Source organism: Drosophila montana, unplaced genomic scaffold (assembly GCF_035044405.1).
Source record: "Drosophila montana isolate Dmon_TW-CO22-7 unplaced genomic scaffold, ASM3504440v1 contig_402_1, whole genome shotgun sequence".
NCBI lineage: Eukaryota > Metazoa > Arthropoda > Insecta > Diptera > Drosophilidae > Drosophila > Drosophila montana.
The window spans coordinates 6,191,567-6,205,162 of record NW_026998739.1 but is presented as its reverse complement, the minus strand read 5'-3'; the positions used below and the strand labels follow the sequence as shown (position 1 = coordinate 6,205,162).

Sequence of the window (13,596 nt, the reverse complement as noted above, 5' to 3'; positions counted from 1 at the left end):
ACTGACAACTGCAACGCAACTCCGCTGACTTTTTGGGTTGAATTCACGCCGAATGTCTGCAATTAACAGCAGCGCGTAATTTATAGATCAATTTTAGCGAGCAACGGGTTAGATATTACTAAAGTCATACATGTGAAGACGGAAAAGTTCATTCAATTTCTAATTTGTAATTAGATAAACTGTGTTTTGTAAACTTTAACTTAAGTTTGGTATACTGTATCAAGGGTCTTGGGCTTTAAATATATCGAATCTATATTTTCTCCAGGGTTGCTTACATAAGTAAATGATTTATTTAAATTGTTTTATTTATTTTATTTTTTGGAACATGGTTTTATCAAAAATTCTTATAGCAAGCTCGCAGATTCGCGAAAATAATTTTATTTAACAGCATCTCAGAGCGTGCTACAGTAAAACTTTGACAGCATTCCTCCCACACAGTTGACATTTCAAAAGTTTTGTTTTATTAAACACTTTGAAAGCTGTGTAATTATTTATACGTGCCACACAAATACTATATGTGTATATTTAGCAGAACTGCGCGCAAGTGTCCTTATTGTGGAAACCCCATCAAAAATGTCAACGAAAGGAACTATTTTTGCCTAGCACTGTTTCAGGCAAATAAGTGGCTTAATTTAGGAGCTCATCAATATTGTGCTTCCTTTTAAAATAGATTTAAATGTGTCCACATTTGAGTTAGGAAATGGTTGTCTTCTCTCCCAGCCTTGCTCGCTGCCCACTCGAAACAACTTTCGCCTCAATGCGTAATGGCGCGGGGTAAATAAACAAAGATAGAAAAGTCGCAAAAAGCTGGGGGCGATCGATGAAATGTTATGAAAATAATAGATGCGATAATGTTTCGTTCTTTTAAACAACAAAAAAAAAGGGCGAACAACAACAAAATGTGAACAACGACAAAAGCGAAGCGAGTCTCGCCTTTTTATTTTGGCCGTTTGTTTGTTACATGCATATTTGGGACTTTTATTTTATTTTTGCTGCTGCTACAGGATATTGCGGGGCATGATTATTATTTACATTATTAATTACTATCAATATACATTAATATGAAGATTAAACAGTATTACAAGAGGCTTAAGTTTTAAATTCAACACAGAAAATACCTTTGTATAAAACTATGTTAAATCGAAATAATAAATATAGGCGGAAGTTGAGCCCAATACACTACGCTTATTATGCTTTTGTTTATGTTGTTCTTTGTTTTATGCTGTTTAAATACTTAATAATTCATTTCAGTTCAATTTTGTCGTATACTCACGTACAGGGTATCTATTATTCAGTCACTTGACATTGGGAGCGTCACCTTTTTGTCTACTTTGTCTGCATGTCAATGTTAAAAATTGTATTTTGTACGTTTCAATGAGCTTTTAGTGCGACATTAACAAAGCGTCGAGTAGCCGAAAAACGAAAACGATGACTTTTCCCCCAATTCTTTTTTGTTTGTGCAACAGAATTGTCGTTATTCTAGCCCCCGCAGCCCGCCTACTCTCAGGTTCCTTGCCATTATTTATGTGACTACAACAAGAACAACTTTGATTGTGGCCTTTCTCCTTGTCAATTTGACTTTTTATTTTAAATGCAACAAACGAAATCAAAAACAACTTGTTATCGATGTTGTCATTGTGCCATATTTTCAGGCTCTGGCAAGATGGAGCTTAAAAAAAAGGAAACCAGTCGATGGCCAAATGGGGTGCGGGGTGCGTGCCAGGGCCATTGTCCTGCTGTTGTCGTTCGTCAACATTTCGCGTGATTGACTTTTCGGGTTAAATTAATTAAGCGTGTGCGTTTTTATTGCTGATTGAATGCTTGTGCAAATGATGGAAAGACCGGCCACACCTACTCACTCGCATTTCCTGGAGGAGGCAATAGACAACCGGGATGAAAAAGTTTAGCAGAATTGAAAGGTATTTATAGGCGACAAAAATGGGCTATAGCACAACGGTATTTTTTTTGGTACTCTGATTTGGGTAAAAAATAATTGTGATTTCACATAATTTTTCCCTATTTCATTTTCTTCTATAATTTTTGTGCAATTTTCTCTGTTCAAAATCTAAGCTAGAATGTAAAACCTAAAGAGCTATTCGGTTTCAATTTGAAAAATGTTTAATATTTAAACTAAAGCACGTAAGGGATATGAACTTATCTTAAAGTGCAAAAAATCAACTCTCATGCCCGATTTTATCAGCCTTATATATGAAACTCCGTCGGAGTTGGTTTTATGTTTGTCTGCATTCAAAAGTTTGGCATGAAATTTATTAATTTTATAATGTGGCCGGCAGACATTTATTTCGATGCTAATTACAAACATTAAAACTTTTAATTAGTTTTCAACAACAAGCAGCAATGACAACAACAACAAAAACTACGCATGCGGTTAAAGAAAATCTGGAGGATAGGAAAAATTAGGAGCTGAACTAAAATTGCTTCTTCTCAATGTTCCGCTTGTTGTTGTTGTGGTTGTTGCATATGCAAATTTGATAATTTGATATATCTAGCTGAAATGAAAACTCACTTTTCATTTATTGCTGCGCACAGCCAAAGTAAACAAATAAAAAACTAAATAAAAATAAGCATGAAAATGCCATAAACAAATCTCAGCACTGATTGCCACTCAACCCAGTAAAAAAGCTAAAGCGCAAAAAATGTAGAATGAAAAAAAATAAACTAAAAATGTAAATTGGCTTAAAGTGAATGGCTATAAGCAGCTAACAAAATGATTTTGGCCAAACAGAATCGTAGCTAATCAAATTTCTCTACATTACACATCAAATGTCGCAAATGTTGCTGTTGTTGACAATTTTCGCTCGGACTGAAGCTAATTGAAGGAATAAATTTTGTTGTTGGCAACTCAGAAAATAGATTTTGGGTATGAGTTATATGGTTGTCAGTTGTTGAAGCAGTAAAACGGATAACTGAAGCCGAAGAAAATGAAATTTAAATAAGCAGTAGTAAATGAAAAATAGGAAGAAAGTTTTTGATCGATAGGGAGATATCCTCGGCTCAGCTCTGAAGTATTCTTTTATGCATTTGGGCTGACATTGTAAACTGCTTTGTGACATTGTGTTATTTAGTTATTTTATTTAACTACTTATTTATTTAATAATGGAAGATAAAACGAGTGTCTATCTAAGTATTTAATACATTTAAGGATAGAAAATTAAAAACTTAAAGCTTAATCTGATAACATAAATAAATTAATCAGAAGCATTGTAATGGAAAACAAATGCGAATTTTTTAGCCTGTCCGGCAAGCTGCGCCCTAACTCATAGCTGGGCGTGGTCACTGAGTAGTATCTAGTATATCTTGCTGAATCACTGAAAATATTAAAAAATATATTCCAATGAAATTCTTTAAAATTCTTAGATTTCACCCTAATTCCAATTTGATTTATCTTGAAGGTTTTATATTTTTCTATTTTCAGGAAAAGAAAGAATGAACATGAAAATAAATTTATGGAAATAAATATGGAAATTGTAATCCCAAAAGCGTGGCTTGTACGATAAAACTGATTGATCGAAAATGTATTTTATTGTCTCTTTTATTCAACGGGTAAGCCTATCAAAACATTTTTAACAACATATTTAGTATTTAGTATCTTAATAGGAGTGTTAGGACTATTTTGACTATTATCTTATTAAGAACATCAATCGCTATTCTTTAATTTTGAAAAATATTTCGAAACTTTGTTTTACCATAGCATAACCATACATACCATGTGTGTAAACATCTCTTTTAATCTTTAGAACCCCGACGCTTGCTTTCACTCTTCTTCGTGTGTATATTTTATATTGCATTTATGGCATGGGTAATCCCGATTTATTTTAGAAACTCCATGTTTAACTTCTTGATTAGCCATAATTCGTTTCAATAAACTTGTAAAACGCAGTTTTGAATTTTCGTTAAAACTCACGCATGGAGATTCAGTCCCTAATATAGTCAGTCGAGCACACAGACAGACACACACGAATTGCCCAGCCCAGACACATTATTTGCATTCACTTAACCAGCCGCGGGTCCTTGCATAGACCCAGCCAGGACCTTGCAGACTAGACTAATGTGCCGCCATTAAATCGGCTTGCCCAAAACATTAGCAAAAATGGCGAAAAAAGGATACAAACAAAAAAAGGCAACAACAAACTAAATTCAAATTAATGCACAAGCGATCAGGCTGCAGCAGGCGGGTAGATTGTAGGCAAAGGGGAAAGATGAGGGGTGTGTGAGGGGATTGCGACGTAGACAATGCCAAGCGAAGCGTTAAAAGCCAACGCAGAGCTCGACCTCGTTGCACAGCTCAACCAACCCCTGCACCCACTTTAAATCCCCACTGAATGCTGCGGCTGCTGTAGCTGCAGACAAGTGTGCACTTGTACTTGTAGTTTAGCCAGCGTAAAACATATAAATAAATATGAAAATGAAAATCACACACAAACAACAACAACAACAACAGCAACAAACACCAAATATTGTTGTCGCATGTGTGTGTGTGTGAGAGAGATGCCGCTTCCCCTGCAGTAAAGTGCCATGCATTTGAAATTTTAAGCACAACGCTGCGTATGATCAACGTTCTGCTAGTGGCAAGTTGCAAGTAGGCAAGTGGGTGGTCGGGTCGAAGGGAGAGGGGCGGGGGCGTAGCAAGGTAGGAAGCGGATTCGCTTGTATGGGCTGCAGTAGATGGTTGAGTTGTGGGCGTTGCGCTGCACATGAAATAATGACAAGGGCTATAAAATTTAGTTGGCTTTTTGCGACAAACACAGAAACAGACCCCTCACCAGGCAGGCGTTCCAGAAAATGTCGCCAACGTCATTTCGAGTAATATTAAAATAGTAAATACATTTCGTAGATATTAAATATTTTATTAGCTGGCTTTGGATCCATTTCAAAAAATATTTAAAAATGAAAAAGTCGCCAAAATCAGCATTAAATTTTAGATATTAATATATAATAATAATAATGTAATATACATGTTTTTGTTTTGATAGGCTACTATATAAATAATTAGTGAAAATAATATTTTTTAGGGATTTACTGCAGAATATATGTTTTCACTCAACTTTTCTTATTTCGAGTTTTGAACCAAGTATAATACACTCAGCTAAAAACATTGTTCTAAATTTTAAATAATGGAATGCTCTTCAATTTCGTAGATTTAAAACTAGTTTGTAATGTTAAAAAAAAATTATAATAATTTTAATTTAGTACAACTAGAATTTGCGTTCTGAATAAGGGCTTAAAACTTATTTTTGATAACTACAAAGTATTCTATAAAGGGTACTCTATGAATCTCCTTTTCATAGATGCCGAGCATAAGACTATGATTATTAAAAGAGTTTAACTCTTTTACTTTACTTAAACATATTGTCGCATATCTTCCTAACATACCGTCTCTCATACTTGTATTAATATTTCTTTCTTTACCCTAAACATTTCGTTTGACCAGATTTATAAGATTTCTAACTCTTGACATATGCATTCCCTCTTCTCTATCATACGCCGACACATATACTTTGATTAGTAAAAATATATATTATATTAAGTTAATATTTTCAGAATTAAAGGTGAAATTTATTCCCAGAACATTCGCTAATGTAATCGCATTTACTCAAGTGGCTTTTGACGCAGCATTTCCTGTGGCTGTTCCCGTTCTTGTTGTAGTTGTTGTATTTGTTGTTGATGTTGTATTTGTGGCGCTGCCAAGCTGGTTGACTGTCTTAAATTATTATTCATGAGCGCTTTAATTTATGCTGCAGTTAGAATTAGTGCGCTTTGCATTTTTCGCCGTTGTCTCATATGTATGTGAGTGTCAGGCGCTCTCTTTCACACTTGTGTGCGTGTGCCTGTGTGTGTGTTGGTCTATCATGCATATGTATGGGCTTTTTTGGCATCTGTATGTGTTTAGTTTTCGTTACGGAAGTACTTAAAATGGCATTAATACTTTTATGACTTGTGGCCAAGGCAATCTGCGGTCAGGTGGCACCCACCAACATGCCCATCAAATATTCATAAGTATGTGTGTGTGTGCGTGTGTGTATGTATGTGTGTATGTGTGTATGTGTGGGTCATTGAATATATTCATTGTATGCATTTGTTATGAAGAGCTAGGGAATTAAATTAGACAATTTATGTGATAGCATATGCTTTAGTACTTATTATGTTTAGATTATTGCTTGCCAAATAAGTTTTTAGTAACTGAATTTTACTTCAAATTATGTCGCTTGAACTTTGGCTAATTTCACTAAAAGTGGGCTAACTTAATCTCGAATCAAGTGTTTGCATATGCCGATTATATATAAGCCTAATGTATAATCAACAGTAAGTACATAATAATAAGACAAAACAAGTGGCAGTAAATGTTGTTACTTGCTTAGATAAGACTGTTGCTTGTTTCTGTATTTTACCAGTAAAATGGCATTGATTTAATTATTTTTGATGATTGATCATTTTTGTGGCTGCTTTTAGAGTCTCATTGATTTTGTTTTATCGTGCTTCTCGTTACTCTAGTTTATATATTTTATTAATCGTATGCCTGGATTTTTGATAAGCCCTTGTTGCTTTTTTTTCTTTTTTTTTTTTTTGTTTGTTTATTGTATTGAATCAAAAATAGCATACATTTTTATTACAACACAGTTGGCTTAGGTGATATTACGCCAAGCCTGTTTGGGTCCTCAGGCTTTATCGTGCCTTGTTGCTTTGATTTACTCACTACGTGAAATTTCTCGTTGCTTTTTCTGATTCTTGGCGGCTCTCGCTTATCTTGCTCATACTTTTCTTTACTCTCTTTAAATTGGGGTTTAGCTCAGCACTCGTTACTCTCGTTTTCTCGCTATATTCAACTGTTCGTTGCATTTGCTTGTAACTTTCGTTATTCGTTCTATTTAGTTTTTGCTCAGCATTCGTTAATTTCTATTACTCGCTTCTTATTCTTTTTGTTTGATTCTTTGTGCTCCTCTTCTCTCTTGCTCATAAATTCGATTCTTGTTTGATTTAGTTATGCTCAGCACCCGTTACCTTCATTTACTCGCAACTTTAAGCTGCTCGTTGCTTGTGATTATTTCTTGTTAATTCTTATTACTCTTGCTCGTACATTTCTTTATTCGTTGGACTAAGCTTGTACTCAGTATTCGTTACTTACTTTTACACGCTACTTGTCTCGTTGCATTTGTTCTCGCTACTTTTAGTTTACTTTAGTTATGCTCAGCACTCGTTACTTTAAACTACTTGCTGCTGTTGCGTTCTTTTGGCATATTTGGATTTAAGTAATATTTAACCATGTGACTCGTTTTGTACCATCAAATTACGCTCGTTATTTTTAAACCTTATTTGATTTAGAATTAAACTTTGCTTCAAAGCATACAATAATTAGTTATTAATTTATCGAACCATGGGATTCAAGCGTAATTCCTATGTCACTCTAATAGAAAAATAATAAGCTCTACCAATAAAGTAAATAGTAAATTATAGCACACATATAGGCGAAACGAATGGAGTACTAATTGCCAGTCCGCAATGAAAACAAAAGACAAATACAGTGAGCCCTGTACGCACCCACGCACCCGGCCAGCCCGGCGTGGTCATTAAGTAATATAATAATAGGTAAGCGCATTAGGAAACGCCAACTTGTCGGTGCGACTGTCAAGGACACGCCGCAATCATTACTCAGGACTCACACACACACAAACACACTCACACACGGAGATGTACGCACAACTGCGTTTTACTTTTCAGCTGTGCGGTGCGCAGTTGTGAGTTTCTCGCGCAAAAGTTAATCATACGCTGCTTAAAATTACAAATCACCGCAATCAGCAGGACATCAGCGCAAAAAGGACGTGGCCCAAAACGCAGCCAAGCCAAGAACAGCACAGGAGGACAACACGTGATGACGACGATGATGATGATGATGCTGCTGCTCCTCCATGTCCAGCTCCAGCTCCGACTCATGCTGCAAGGATAATAACAGACGGCCTGCTGTGGCAGATTGAACCTTTTTGGCGAGCGCCGCCTTTTGCGGCACAGCTCTTAAGTGTTTTAAACAGCGACCATTTAACGGTAATTATTGCAACACTGTGGCACATTTTAAGTGCTGCAAAGCGTGAGAGCAGCGCCAGACAGAGCTAGCAGTGGAGCTGCGGCACCTGCTGGCCAACGTCCACCTGGCTACAGTTGGCTGCATAAATTTCCAACGCAGCCTTTTACTTAATCCCGTCTATTTTGCAAAAGGATTATCAAGGCAACTTTTTAATTCGCGCCGCCGCCACCAGCCGCCAGTCGTGATGTCAGCACTTTTCTGTGGTGGCCTTTTAATGGGCCCCATTTTCCAACCTGCCCCTACATCCCTCGTGCACCTCCACTCCACACCACCTTTTCGTTTACCCAACTCGTCCACAGTTAATGCCCATTGAAGGCCATTTGATGCGTGGCCAAGTGAGCGTCGGACTTGGAGAGTTTGTAGCACCAAGTGATAATAATTTGAAATGATGGATTTAAGTAGCCATTAAATTGAAGTGAAGCAACATTGAAAGCATTTCACGCCAAGCCATACCATAAACTGGAAAAGAGTTGAACATTTGTTACAGAACTACCAGGATAACCAGGAGAATGGAAAGCATAGTATATATATAAAATACATAAATACATTTTATTTAATTTATTTATTTATTTTATTTATTTAAGCATTGGATTTTATATATTCCAGAAGAAATATAAAAATACTAGCGAGTACACCCCGGCCTTGCCCGTGACACGTATAAAATAAATTCTCTCAAAAATCCTAAAAAATGATTTTGTAACCGATGAGACGGTTAACAAAGAACTTTCATACAACCGTTATCCGCCAATTTACCACCATTGCGGGTGCAATTTTCCAAATCGAATTGATTAAGTTCTTATGTAGAGCTTTGAAAATATGTTTGAAGCAAATCGGACAAAACTTAAAACTTCACTAAAAATAATTTTGAATCGTACTTTTTACCGAGAAAGCTTTTGTTTTGCGGAAAATGTGAAACACGTCTCAAATGATTTTACATATAGATCCTTGGCCCCCATTTCCACCAAGGTGGAATGCGTTTTTCGAAAAGAGTGAAACTCACCTCAAATTAATTTGAACAAAGATATTTGAAAATGAGTTTCCGGGTTTCGGATAATTCCACCCGCAAGTATGAACAACCGCGAAAAACGTTTGTATAAAACTATGTTGTTTAACATTCGATCGGCCTCAAACTTAAAACTTTTCGAAAACTCTCTTTGAATTCAATAATTAAATCTCACGAGTTTTTAAAAAAACAATTGGATTATTTTAATTTCTTATTCTTTTTATTCTTCGCTCTTTAACTCTAAATTATTTCACCATGTCGCATCGTTTTTCAACACAAAAGAGACCGGCTGTCAACACATTGACATTAAAATTATATTTAATTACTAATTATAACAGCTTGCTGCCGATAAATAAAGAATGTTTATATAATATGTATTAAATTTCCTATGCCTTACTTCGTTTTTAATATGATATATAAAATGGTAGCTATCGACATCTCTGATACATGTCTATTATCTTATCCTCAAGCTTGAATATCAAATGCTATTTACCTTAGCCACTGTCTGCGATTGTTAAAGAATTCTATAACTTTCAATGGGTCAGGTGTCTTGGTTAAGGACCAAAGAGATAATTGGAAATGACGGATTTAAGTACCCGTTAAATTGAAGTGGGTAACAATAACAAAAACAACAACAACCACAACTCGTTTGCTGCCTGAAGCGTGACGTGGCGCAAGTTGGCTCAAAAAATCGCACACACGCACATATTGACTGCCTGTGGGTCTGTGCAGGAGTGTCAGTGTGTGTGTGTTTGTCTTTGGTTTATATTTAATGCGCCGTTCAATCAATTTCTTTATTTTCCCCAACGCCATCTTTTCAACACACCCTCTTGATTCTTTGCAAATAGTGTCGCTTGCATTGCAAGTGAAGCAGCTCGACGAATCGAGTCGCGTCATTATCCTTTCACGCAAACAAAATGTTGCTGCGTGCCAGGATCTCAGGCGAATATTGTGCGGCGGTCCTTTTGTTGCTTGCAGCATCCTGTGACCAACTCAATCTTTGCATTTGCCTTGACGTACACTTTTGCTTATTTATTTATTTATTTATATTTATTGTCATGCTTGTTTATTGTTTTGCCTTTGATTGGCTTCCACTGCGAATTTGGTTTGGGCTTTGGCCACGGGTTTTGGTATTGGTTTTGGGCACTGGCTTTGGATACCTAGGTTTCTTTGCGGTAATTGGGTATCTGCATACTAAACAGTTTTATAACTTATCTAAGCTTAAGCTTAGATTAAGCTAAGAACAAAACATTTTACAATTTTGAAAATTGATAAAATATTTTAAAATCGAAAAGCTCTATATTGTTAATTAAATCCTATGAAAAAGTAATAGGATAAATATAAATATTATAGTAAAATATAAATTCATAAAGTCAATATATTCAATGGATAAAAGCATGATTCATTTCATTTTAAAAAATTTTAAAAAATTATATAAATTAAAATATATTAATGCTTTTATTTGTATATGTCTATATCTCTTATTGTTTTTTATCCTCATATGAACATGGCATATAATTTGTACTTTATAGAGTATTTCTAAATCATATAAGTATTAGAAAAAGCTCAACTCAAGCTGCCGACTGTCCCTTTGCAAATTCTGCTGGCTCATGTTCTTCCCTTATCCCATGTTGCTTCTCATTTTTTTCTCTCTTTATTTTCCTCCTTTTGATGCTTGTATTTTGTATTGCCTGGTTGAAATCCCTCTTATTGCCGCATAGATTTATGGTTTTATGCTTAAATGATTGTTTGCTTTGGAGGGTAAAAACGTCCATAAAGAAGAAGAAGAACGCCCATATCAAATGCAAATGTGATAATCAAGTTATAAATTTAAATTAAAAACCATAAATTTGCGAGTGAGTGCGTGTGAATCATTTTTTAGAGTGTAGCTGGAGAGTTTCCTTTACATATATTCGAAAAGTGCTGCCCTCATATGTCGATATATATATGGTATATATATGCAGAGATATTTATTGCCGGAAATCACATATTTCCGTTTGGTTTTTGGGTCTACTGCCACACGACAGGCCATTAATGAGCACCACAATTAAATTTCATTCTCCAAAGTGACATAAAATGAGGTAAAATAAAAAAACAAAGGAAAATACATAAATGTATGCAAAATATTAAAACAGCAAATCCCTTTATTGTGTGTGCGGCTCTGTGTGTGTGTGTGTGTGTGTGTGTGTTGCCTTTAATATCCAGGCATAATATAAAACATCCTGTTGCCGGTTAACAGCCAGCTGCCGGCCTGCCTGCTTGATTGTTGTTGTTGTTGTTGCCATAAATAACCCAGAAAAAGGTGTAGATTCAGGCGAGTGTGTAAATTGTGTGTGTGACTGGCTTAAATTTGCTGCGTTATTTGCGTCATTTCCGCAGCAAATCAACACGAAAATACCAAGGACAACACACACACACACACACACACACACAAAATTCAACAAAAGTCCCGAAGGCAACAAAAAGCATATATGTAGATTTTAAATGGAATTTATGAACATATCTATAAAAGCGTGTGAATCCCTGTGTTGGTGCGTGCTAGTGTGTGTATGTGTGTGTATGGGTTTAATCAGCCAATCAATTTCATATACATATTTTAACACTTGAATGCACTCTAAAGAATCAAATTCCATGCCGCTTCAATAGCCTCCAAGCTACATATTATTTCACGAAAATCACAACAATAGATTGATTATGCAAAATAGTTTTTGCCTATTCTGAACCATTTAATTCTTTTTGTTCCAAAGTTCCAGTTCCAAATATTTGACAGTAAAGTATAGAGATATAAATAAAAAAAAAAATACAAAAGAAAAATTAATTATCACAGAATTAAAGAAATCAGCCCAAAACAATATTTTAATGAAGTTCGAAGCCAAAATAAAAATAAAAAATTGGACACTAGAGTTTAAATCAATTTTGGCGATAAATTTGAAATATTATTCAACGACATTAAACTTTTAAGATAATATTATTAAACATAATAAAACAATATTATGCTGTGCTAAATATTTATATAATATTTTGTTGTCTTCTTAATGAAACATATGAAATATTACAATCAAATAAAAATTACAAAATAAATTTATATGAAATATTTAAATTTCCGGCAAATTTATTCAAAATATATATACTTCCTTTTGACCTTTTGACCATGAAAGTAATATCTTCTTTTTGTCCTCTAAATAAAATTGTAAATTTACATTAAAATAAATATAACAAAATAATATATGTTAAGTATTAAGATTCAGATGGCATTTATTCCGACTACTTATACCACTTTTTGACCTCTATTCACGACAATCACAAGAACCTTAAGAATGATTAATAAACCAAATTTCTGCGAAAATATTTGCTTTAAAAGGTGCAAAGCCGCCAACAAATGAACGTTGGCTGTAATAACAGTTGCCATTCAAAAACAACAATAACAAGCTATAACAATAGTATGGCGACGCATTGCTGCAATTTTTCCTGCCCATTTTCATGCTCGTTGCCTTCAACCCGGCCGCCGGTGCCACCATTCGCGGTAATGCATTAACTTCTGCTTCGATAAATAAACAAGTTGAGCTACTTAAGATTTAAGTTGCAGTTGTTGTTGTTTTTGCTGTTGCTGTTGCTGCTGCTGTCGTTGTTGTTGTTGTTGTCGAACGAGCGTCGAGTTGTAAGTGTGCACAAATTTATAGTGGGTACTTTTTAACTGGCATTCGCTGCCCCTGTCATCTCCTCGCTGCCCCTGCATATTGCTACAAAATGCACATTACGTATACGCTACGTATGCGCATTTCAGGCATGAAACTCTTATGCACAATGAACAGCAGCGACAGCGGCTTCGACGTCGACGTCGCGGTTGACGGTTTGTGCGTGAAATAATAAATATATATAATAGTTTATGTTAAATTAAATTGAATGCAGAAATGCGAAAATTTAAAAAAATTGCTCAAATGTTTTGCGCCTTGTTAGTTACGAAATGGGCTGCTTCAGCTGTCGGAGGCCGCCGACAATTTAAGATGTATCTTAAAGTGTGCTCTTAACTCTAATTCTCACATACTCGCACATGCCACGCCCCTTTGGCAGGCCCATTTGACTGGCTGGTTGTCTGGCAAAGTGCAGCCATAAATATGTTAACGTTCGATATGTTTCGGCAGGCGGCCGCTTGGAAAGCCAGCTGCAACTAACCAGGCTAAGTGGCTGCACTCAAAATGTTGCCAAATGCGCCACGCCCCCGCCCCACACTTCTAATATGCCACTTGCTGCAGCTCATATGTGCCTGTGTGTATCCATCAACTCGCCCTCATAGCCGAGAGCAACAAAATTGTGTGTATAAATTGAAATCACTTAAGTAACTCGATGCCAGCCGACTTTGGCAACTCCCCCAACTCTCTACAAACTCTGGCTGTCTGTCTACTCTCTGTCGGTGGCATCAATTTTTCAGTAATGTCATTTACACTAAGATCAATTTAATGCCAGCTTGGGAGTCGCAAATGTGACTATGCTTGGA

General features: G+C 35.7%; 1 long non-coding RNA gene across 2 annotated transcripts in view; it reads left to right on the top strand.

Moving 5' to 3' along the window:
• Window positions 1-3,458: 3,458 nt before the first annotated feature.
• Window positions 3,459-13,596, top strand: part of LOC135438972 (uncharacterized) — a 77,857-nt gene continuing 67,719 nt past the window's right edge. Inside the window, exon 1 of one of the 2 annotated variants that reach the window (XR_010437959.1) lies at window positions 3,459-3,564. This is a non-coding gene — a long non-coding RNA (uncharacterized LOC135438972). The remainder of the gene's footprint in view (window positions 3,565-13,596) is intronic. The other variant, XR_010437958.1, reaches the window with a different exon arrangement.